Below are 10,440 nucleotides of genomic sequence, written 5' to 3'. Positions count from 1 at the left end.
TCCCCTCCACATATTGGAATAAAATGCTTATCACTGGGTACAGTGGCAGGGCTGTGCTGTTGCAGACTCAATTTTAAAATGTATTCCTGAACCAAAGGAATTTGAGACGGATCTGACGGATGCAACTGGTCCTCAAGTGATGTTTTGAGGTAGAAACATTCTGATTGGGTGTGTGAACAAGACATCATGAAGGAGGGAGGAGAGGGAAGAGGAAAGACCATCTCCATCCTGAGGGACCCTCTTGCCTGGTTATGAAGTCCAGTCCAGCAGCTCACAGGAGCCAGAGAGACATCCCAGAGCCCATCTGAGCTAATGGAGGCTTACCTGTTGGCTTATGGCAACATGGGTCCACCCAAAAGCTCTTACTGGCCGCCTCCCATATGTCATGTTTGGGTCCCGGGGGCACAGCAATGAATCAGATGGTGTGTCTGTCTTGAAGGTGATTCAATGAGGGAGATGGACAAGTAAACCCTACACTACAGCTTATCTCGTGTGATAAGAGATGTACCTGGAATGCTGTATGTGGCACATCCAGTAGGTTCCTGAGCCCTCAAGGATGGCTTCCTGGAGAACAGGACTGACTAGCAGTGTGACCTCAGGCAGACTCCATGTGACTTTCATAGAGTCACTCTGTGACTTTCACTCTGTGAATTTCACAGAGACTTCCATGTGTCTCTGTGAAATCAGTGTAATAAAAGTAACTTCCTCACTGGGCTAATAGGGGAGAAGATGAGATAATTCCTGTTTAACACCTAACATGGTTTGCCACCCAAAGCAATCAATCACTGAGTATTGGCTGCCGTTACTATTATTGCTGTTGTTGTTTTATTAGAATTCGGGAACCGCATGATAGAGCATAGACTGTGGATGATGGGGAGACGTTTAAAGCAAGGGAGAGATGTGCGCAGATCTGCAGTTTTAGACAATTACTTTGGTATAGGGGCTGCAGCATCGCCTTGCAGGAGGGTCACTGGGCTGCCATCCAGGTGGGAGTGGCATCTATGTATTTTCATAACAAGGGTGTTGCTTTTATTAGATTGTTAGTTATGATGAATAAAATAACAACATTTAAAAGAGATGCATTTATTCTCATGTAATTTTTTTTTTATGTACCCTTTCTTCTCCTTGCCCTCATCCTTGTCATCACCGTCATCATAGGATGTGTCTTGGAAAGATAAGGGCATGGGGGAGATGGGTGCTCCCACCGTTCAGCCCACTGCTTGGGAGATAGAGAGGTGTGTGAGCATGGGAGGGGAGCTGGGAACAAACCCCAAGTGACAATATAAAGTAGCCTCGACACCCACTCCACGGAGGTCCCGGCAGCTCTGCCCAAATAGTGCCTCCAGATTTACACAGCTTCCTCCTTCTCCTTTATCTCAGTCATCAAAAATTTAAGGAGATTTAAAAACCACTGGGGTGTTATGCAGAAAATACAGCCTCGGGTCACTGATGGAATTCATGCCCAGGTTCTGCCAAGGCAGAGCTGGAGCCCACCCTTCCAGGGTGTCTGGGCTGTCACTCTGCCCATTCGTTTTCTTGACTGTAAAAATTAAACACATGCACAGGAGGGCTTGGGAGACAGAGTTATGGGGGATGTAAAGTGCCTTCCTGGAGAAGGCACTATACAGCATATAAACTTGGCCGTCCCGTAGTGGAACACCCAGTCCCGTGGTGCCGAGAAGGGGTCCTGGAGATGCGGAAGCAACAGGCAAATGGCAAAGGGAAGAGGAGGCCGGGAGTCTGCTGGCCGGGAAGGGGCTTCTGCTGGACCAGATTTTCCAGGAGCTGGGCTGGTCCCCGCTGAGTGTTCCCCTGGCTGGTGGTAACAGGAAAAGGAGGAGAAGCCACATCTGGGGGGACAGGTGCCAAAGCAGCTGTGGGGTGACAAGGGTGAGGCAGGAGTTCCAGTGCAAAGACAGATGGGGGGGGACACCCGGGTCCCTCTCACGCGAATGTTGAAGGACAACCATCATTCGCTTTCCTAAGCATGACCCCTTATAGTCTTCAGAGGAGATGTGGAGAAATTGCCAACCTGCTGGTGAAATCTCAAGCTACAGATACATGAAGACCAGAGGCAAAAATTACATCTATGAAGCAGGAAATCCAAGTGACTGAGGCTCCTTCCCACAGGGCATCGGGAGGTCTCCTCAGCTTCAGGGCCCCCCAGAAGGCCATGGCCACCTGATCTGGGAGGCCTCATGCAAGGGCTTGGAACCTCATCTGCTGGGGGCTGGCTTCCCTGCATACTGGGAAACTCACCCGCAGTTCCACTGCAAGGACATCTGGAGAACAGAGGCACAGATGCCTCAGTGTGTCTTGGAGAACGGATGTGGCACGAGGCTGCTGGTGGAGGTCCCTTGGTCAGTGTGTGTGTGTGTGAGAGAGAGAGAGAGAGCCAGGAAGAATGGAGGGAGAGGGAGGGGAGAGGGTAGAAACTACAAGTGCCATAAGGACTAATGTGTGCTTATTCACTGTTCCTTGCTTTAGATATTTCTAGAACACCTACTATGTACCTGCACTGTGCATACCAGACTCAGTCCCAGCTTCACTGAGCTCACGGAGGGATATTAACCAAAAGATCACACAATTATTTAATCTACAACTGAAGTAGCTCGTTTATTCTGTGCCATATCAAATGTACACCGCCCACCTCCAGTGGTGCCTCCTTTGTTTGGAAACTTGCCTGTGCATCTTTCAAGGAAGCACGTGGATTTCATGATGGAAAAGCTAAGGGAGAAGAGCATTTGCTATGTCAAATTATTTATTTTTTTAAGGATTTAGATCTGGTACTGATGAAGGTGCCGATGCTGGTGGGCACCTCTGAATTCCGGCTTTACTGCTTCTTCTGCCTAGAGGAAGCTGTAACCCCCTTTTAAAAAGATATTTAATTTCAAGTGTAATATTCATAATGAAAAGTGCACTGATTATAAGGGCCCAGCTCAACAGATGGAACGTACCTATGTAACCAGCACCCAGATTAAGAACTAGGACATGAGGAAACCTGGGCACACCTCCCTGGCCAACATCTTCCCAGGGCATCCCCGTCCTGACTCGCGTACCCCATGGGTCAGCCTTGCTCTTTAACGGACTTAGGAGACATGTGATCTCTCTGTGTCTGTTGTTTTTCTTCAGCCTTGTGTCAGGGAGATTCACCCATGTTGTGTGGGCTTTGCTGGTGGGTGTCTGAAGTGTCCCTCCATTGAGTCTGACCAAACCAGGAAAGGTGGCAATGACCTTGACATCTAGGGGATACAGGCTCTGATGTTACCAGCAGGTGTGCCCTTTTCCCTTGCTCTGGCTCCGTTGGGCCTCACCACCATCGAGCAACACAGGGCCCTCAGGGTACCAGTAACCTGGGAGAGAAGTTTTGCGTCCCTCCTGTTAGCCTTTCCCATCCCCTTGCTCACTGCCGAGGAAGTACAGTTAAGAGACTCACTCAGGAGCCAGACTGCCTGGGAATGAACTGCCCTTTGACCTTTGGTCATTTCACAAGCTGTCTGTGCCTCAGTCTCCTTGCCTCTAAAGTAGGGTTGGCAATAATGGCACTTACTTCCTGTGGTTGCAGCGAGGGTTTGATGGGAATGTTGGAAGTGAGAGCTGCCATCGTTTTTGGACCAGCGCTAACTTGGGGATATGGGTCAGGAATTTTTATTCTTTCTTCATAGGTGAAGACACCGAAAGCTAGAGAGGGGAAGCAAGCTACATCACTTAAGGATTCCCCTAATGAGTCTTTTCTAAACAGGACCTTAAGGTATCATGGAGAGATATGCAGAAGATGAAACTGCTGTGACGATGCTGCACGGAAGCTGAGTGTCCCATCGTGTCCAAAGGCTGTGGACGTCCTTTATTTCATGTGCCCCTGTGGCAACCCTATAGCATCAGATGCACAGCGAGAGTTGGCCTCATTATTCCCATTAGATCCCATTTCACAGATCAGATAACTGAGGTCCTGGAAGATCACATTAGCTACCAAGTGGTCCACCGGGGTGTTCTGACTCCTGATGCACCTGCCTGTGCTCCTTTCTTCCAGTTATTCCTCCAGCTTGTAGGGGAGGAGACTTAGGACGTATTCACTAAAACATGGTCTCTTGAGCAGAAACTCCTAGTGTGAACCCTGGCATATTTTAAGGCTACGATTTTATACTCTGCTTCTCAGTAGCTCTGGAATTTTCTCACCCTCTGTGGGGAGCTCTGTGCCGATTAGCTTGTGACAAGTCCACATATTTAATAGAATGTTTCAATAATGCTTTCGAAATAGGAAAAAGAATGCTTACATATAGAAGGAATAAGCAAACAAAATATATTGGTTAAGTTGCTCCAGTTAACTTTTTTGAGCTTCCTGGCAGCCAGAGCAAGTGAAGCCTTAATGCTAGCAAGAGGCCCTCTTCCAGGGTTTCTTGCACACGATGCTTTTATCTTTACGTGGTTGTTTTCCCCCTGGGCACTTGTAAAACTTAAGACCGGGGCTGGCAACTTCGCTCCTGGTAGTCTTTCTGGAGACGACTGGGAGTCGGTGGGTCCGGGTAGCTGTGTGGTAGACAGGTAAGACTCCACTGGGGAAGCGCTGGCCCAGGCTCGGTGGGTGCTAGCAGTGACCTTCATGACCATCACAGTCATTCCTCAGGGTTGTGGGGTCCTAAACCTAAACTCAGGTGTCCTGAGACAGGATGATTATCAGAATCACCTGGGAATACCTTATTTCTAAAACATATACGTCCCTTGGCCCCGCTTCAGGTGTCATGACTGTGACCTTGGCGCTAGGAGGTTTAAATGTCATGTTTCAGAAACCCTGGAGCTAGAAGGTTTAAATGTCAGAAACCACACATTTATATACACCTGTTACTTCCTTCCAAGTAGTAGATAGAGCAGCTGAAGAAGCTATACTCAGAGTGTCAAGTGACTTGTCTGAGTTCTCAGGATGGGAGGGAGGGGGTATGAAATAAGCCTACTACTGCCAGTTCCCATCTATTCCTTCCCCAACCTCCCCAGAGAGGGCCTGGTGAAGAGCATCTCCCAGGGAAGCAGGTGTTTAGGAGAGGGTTGCTGGGCAGGGACGTGGTAATGTGAAGTGAGGACTCTCCCCACCCCAGGGAGGCAGATGTTTCTCTTGAAAGTTTTGGTTCTCATTTATGAAGAGTTTATTTCACAGTAGTCTGAGGTGCAGTCCTACAAGGAGCTAGATGTTACTGAATGCCTAGCAGGAGCCAGGCAATGTTCTACTGAAGTCTTAGGTCAAGGCATCCTCCCAACAGCCGAACGGGGGATACGTTATGATTATACCCACTTGATAGATGAGGAGACTAAGGCAGAAAAGTTGAACTCAGTTGATCACGACCAAGTAGCTGGTGGGTGATATAATCCGGGTTTGAACCCGGGCTCTTGCCTCTGCACTGCGAGTACTTCCTGTGCTGACCCAAGTCAGAGGGAGGGCTTGCCCACTTTATTTTCTAACTTGACTACAAACAATTGCAGTGTTTATGCTGCCCCAGGTCAAATAGTTCCAGGATGTATGTTTTTATAGTTTCTGTAGCTGATTTCATGTATTCTCAAGTTTCATTTCCTATTATGTTTCTGAATGGTACAAATGATTATTTTTTTTTCCTTTGGTGCCCTCGGGCTGTGAAATTGGAACATGGATGTGATCTAATACAGTAAAGTGAGGTGCCTATTTCCATCTGTGTGCCCTCCCTGCACTACTCTCTGTTGTGCTTGGGATGGCCATTCGTACTTTAGTATGAATTGGGAGATAGTGGGGCTAGGCCTGCTGTTGTAACATTTCGGTGCATGTGGTCCACCTCTGGGGGTGGGAGTTGGGTCCGCGGCAACCACTGGAATCCCTGAGCTTCTCTTTCTCAGCCCGAGGATTCCCCTGTTTGTCCGTTGAGGGTGGTCTCTCCAAACACCCCATCTGGAGGCACCGCCTGCCCCTGACATGTGCACAGAGCACAGACATGTCAACTCTAGCCAAAACCCTGGCTCAGGGAATGCTTTCCCCCAGACAAGTAAGAGAAAGAGGCCACGGTTGCTATTTCCCTGGGCAGGGGTGGGGGAGATGTCATGGCTTTAGAAAAAGAAAATGAAGCCTCACTCTTTAGCAGAAGACAGCGAGAAGTCCTTGGCTGTCGGAGCGGATGCCAATTTCCTTATAAGGGTCTGGCTGGGCAATGGGGGAGACCAAGGAAGGGCAGGAAGGATTTTTGTTTTGATATTTTTCTAATTCTGGAACAGAAAGCGGGCCCGGTTGGGGACTGGATCCTCGTCCCACGTCTCTTGCATGAGAAGGACACACATACATCACAGGAGCAGGCGAGCGAGCGGGTCATCTGTCTTGGGGGGACTTATTGTCCACGTGCTCAGGAAAAGGTATTAATTAATCCAGCTGGCCACACAGCCTTCCTTGTTTATTAGGGAAAGTCACGGCATTTGGCCGGAATGATGGGTTTTAAAGGTTGGAGGTTTAATAAGAGGACAACATCTGCTGTTTTGTGAGAATTCCGTGTTTCTTTGCAAGACTCTCGGGAGCAGGTGTGGTGCATAACAGAGGTGAGCACTCCTTTCGTCACTCTCTTGTCTTATTCCTGTCAACACTGGTCCTCCTGCCCCACCTACACAGAGCCCCCCAAAGGGGTGAGCCCCTGCCCCTTTGTTGTGTGGCTGGGGGCCCTCGGGGTCCTCTCCAGGTTAAGGCAACACAGCCTCAAATTCTAAATTCAATTACCCTAGTGTATATGGAAGAGCTATTATGTGCCAGCTGTGGTGGGGGCCTGGTTGGCCCTCAGGTACCCATGAAAAAGTGTAGTCTTTGTCTAGCAGCAGCTTGTAGGACAGGGGATCCACAGATGCTCAGCTCCGGAGCTCAGCCAGGGAGGACCACCCTTCCACATAAGGCCTGGTGGAGACCACTGAGACTTCCATTGCACAGATTACTAAGAGCCCTCCTCTTGGCTCTGAGCTGCAGCCTCCTTCCCACCTCTCCATCCCCACTCTGGGTTCTGAGGAAGGCATTTTACTTAGAGATCATCTCAATTAACCCCATCTGTGTCCCTTATCTACCCTGATACAGACCCCTGAACTGACATCTGTAAATATTTGTGTGTGTCTTGAAGGCTTGGATTGAAGAAGATTTAGATTGCAGGAACACAAATGATGTCACATCCCGAGTTGTGTATCCGATTTGTAAAAGCCCTCAGCTGTTGCCACGGCTGCAGATGTTTTGAGCATCAACTTACAGCTCCTCAAAGCCTCAATGATCCCCCCAGAACCAGGAGCCCAAAGAGGGCGCACATGCTTCTGGACAGTCACAGGTGATTTTAAGCCATGCAAAGGAGACCATACTTTATTTAAATACTTATTTATATTTAATTCCGTTGCTACCATCTCTCCGTAGCAAGTGATGCTCATTTCACTTTTATGGTAGTCATATAGCTTTCCTTTAAAAAACTATTTTTTAAAAAAGTGAGCCATGGGTTTCCCTGGTGGCGCAGTGGTTGAGAGTCCACCTGCCGATGCAGGGGACACGGGTTTGTTCCCTGGTCCGGGAAGATCCCACATGCCACGGAGCAGCTGGGCCTGTGAGCCATGGCCGCTGAGCCTGCACGTCCGGAGCCTGTGCTCCGCAACGGGAGAGGCCACAGCAGTGAGAGGCCCACGTGCCGCAAAAAAAAAAGAAAAAAAAAAAAGTGAGCCATTTTAAAGGAGAAATGTTAAGTAGACAGCAGAGCAAGTGTTCAGGGATGTGCCAACGCTAGAGAATGAGATGCATAGGGACCCAGGTGTCTCCTTCCTGGTAGAGCTGGTAAATCTGGGTCCTGCATCCGAGTCCTTCCTAGGTCCACCTTGCAGCTTTGGGTGGTCAGTCAGTTCGTGAACCTCCATTTCCTCATCTGATAAGTGGGGATGGTTTACATTAGCCTCTTTTACCGCCTGAAGATAATGAGAGATGGATGAGATAAAGTGAATCATAACAACTGTATCATTGTTGTTATTTACGTTAGTATGTGTTAAATGACAGCTACCACGTGCTGAGCTCCCACTCGACGCCAGCCCCTTGCTAGGCACCCTGTAGAGATGGCTCACAGCATCCTCTGCCAGCCAGTGCGAGACAAGCATTACCCAAGTTTTAAAAACAGGTCTTTCAGGTCTTTTCAAGGTAAGAAGTCAGGGATTCTCACACTCCCCATTGTAGGATGGCAGAGAGCAAACAATGAGAAGACAAATATTTTCTATTTCTACAGAATTAATTAACCTCACATTTTGAAATGTTGATTTAGTTCTGAATTTAACTGTCTCCTGTTTTCATGAAGCTTCCAAAGAGAATAAAAATATCTGTCCAGCAAAGTATCTTTAGCCTATGACCTGCTTTCTAGCAACCAAAAGACAGAAGACTTCAGGAACATGGTCTTTATGATAGAACATTAGGAGAAATAGTAGAAGTACACTGCATCTATGCTGATGGTGGTTATATCTGGGCTATAGGATTATAACTGCATTTTCTTTTCCCTTTCCTTTTTAAAAAAGACTTTCTACTTTACTGTATTATTCCAAAGGTCTACACATTAAAACCAGTAAACACACAAGAACGTTTCAGCGTAGATCCCAACCTATAAATTTGCTGAAACTCCCTCAGGGGTCTGAGAAGCCAAAATGATCTTCATAATAATACTAAGACATTATTTTGCCTTTTCATTTTGTGTTGACGGTGAGTGAAACTGCTGGTGCCTTAGCATGAATCGAGGAACTAGCAGGGCTTGGGGTCCTCACCACCACGCGTGTGCAGAAGGAGGAAAAGCCACCCTCACGTGGGATGCAGTGGAATATTACTCAGCCTTCACAAGGAGAGAAATTCCGACACATGCTGCATCACGGATGAACATTGAAGACGTTATGTTAAATGAAGTAAGTCGGTCACCAAATACTGTATGATTCTAATTATATAAAATTCTCAGGATAGTCAAATGAGTAGAGACAGAAAGTAGAATGGTGGTTGCCAGGGGCTGAAGAGGCTGGGAGAATGGGGAGTTATCGTTTGACGGATCCAGAGTTTCAGTTTTGCAAGTTGCAAAAGGTTCCCAGAAATGGATGGTGGCGATGGCTGCACAACAATGGAAACTGCACATTTAAAAATGGTGAAGATGAGGGGTGGGTTGGGGAGGGTGGGAGGGAGACGCAAGAGGGAGGGGATATGAGGATACATGTATACGTATAGCTGATTCACTTTGTGATACAGCAGAAGCTGGCACACCACTGTAAAGCAATTATACTCCAATAAAGATGCTAAAAAAAATAAACAAAAATGGTGAAGATGGTAAATTCTGTTATGTGTTTTTTTCCACAATTAAAAAAATATATATACATACATAAATATTCATAGTTATGTATGATTACATGTAATATTTAAAAGATTCTGAATTTGAAAACAAAAGAATGAACTTGATGAAGCAGTGAAAGTTATTAATTTCATCCCATCTCGTTCTCTGAGCGCAGGCCTTTTAGAGATTCTGTGTGATGAAACGAAGCACGCAGAGCAATTCTGCCCTGTGTTGAAGCTGTGGGCTCCCTCCAGGAGAAGCAGCTGTGCCATCTCAGGGCTCGTGAGCTGGACCTTCTGCTTTTTTTCATGGAGCACCATTTTTCCTTGAGAGAACCACTGATAAACAAACTCTTATTCAAACTTGATTATTTGGCAGAATTTTCTGGAAAATGAACAAATGAATCCTGTCACTTCCAGGAAAATAACTGACAGTATCTGTTGCCAATGATAAAATTCAAGCTTTCAAGAATTTTGAAATACTTGTATCAGCCACCATGAGCTTGACAGCTTTCCAATACTTAAAGAGATACTAATGAATGTGATTTTTTTAATATTGTACAATGAATCGTGTCAACATTGGAAGATCTGCATAGCTCATTGAATTGATAATATCCAAGTGACCAAAGCTTGTTGTTACCAAATCATGCAAGGGTAAAAGATTCATTCAAATAGCAAGATAATCCAGTGGATTTTAATGTAACAGAATCTAATAAGTTCATGCATTTTCAGATTTCCCATTGTAAGTAACCTTTAAGAAACTCTCAGGGACTGTGTTTTGGTGTACTATCAAAGAAGAATATCCACAATTATGTGAAAAGGCTACTAACATACACCTCCCTTCTCCAACCACGTATCTGTGTGAAATCAGATTTTCTTCATAGACTTGAACAGAAACAACATATTGCAACAGACTGACTGTGGAAGCAGATATGGAGTTTCAGCTGTCTTTTATTAAGCCAATCACAAAAGAGGCCTGCAAAAATGTACAGTGATACCACTCCTGCCACCAATTTTTCGAACATATTGTTATTTTTTTCATGAAAACATTCTAGATATGTTAGTATATAATAGGCTTACTGTTCTTTTGAAACAGATTATTAAGGGACTCTTTAAAACTTGTCGTACTTTTT

Source organism: Tursiops truncatus, chromosome 19, assembly GCF_011762595.2.
Source record: "Tursiops truncatus isolate mTurTru1 chromosome 19, mTurTru1.mat.Y, whole genome shotgun sequence".
Lineage (NCBI taxonomy): Eukaryota > Metazoa > Chordata > Mammalia > Artiodactyla > Delphinidae > Tursiops > Tursiops truncatus.
The sequence above is the reverse complement of the archived record's forward strand: the minus strand, read 5'-3'. Positions refer to the sequence as shown.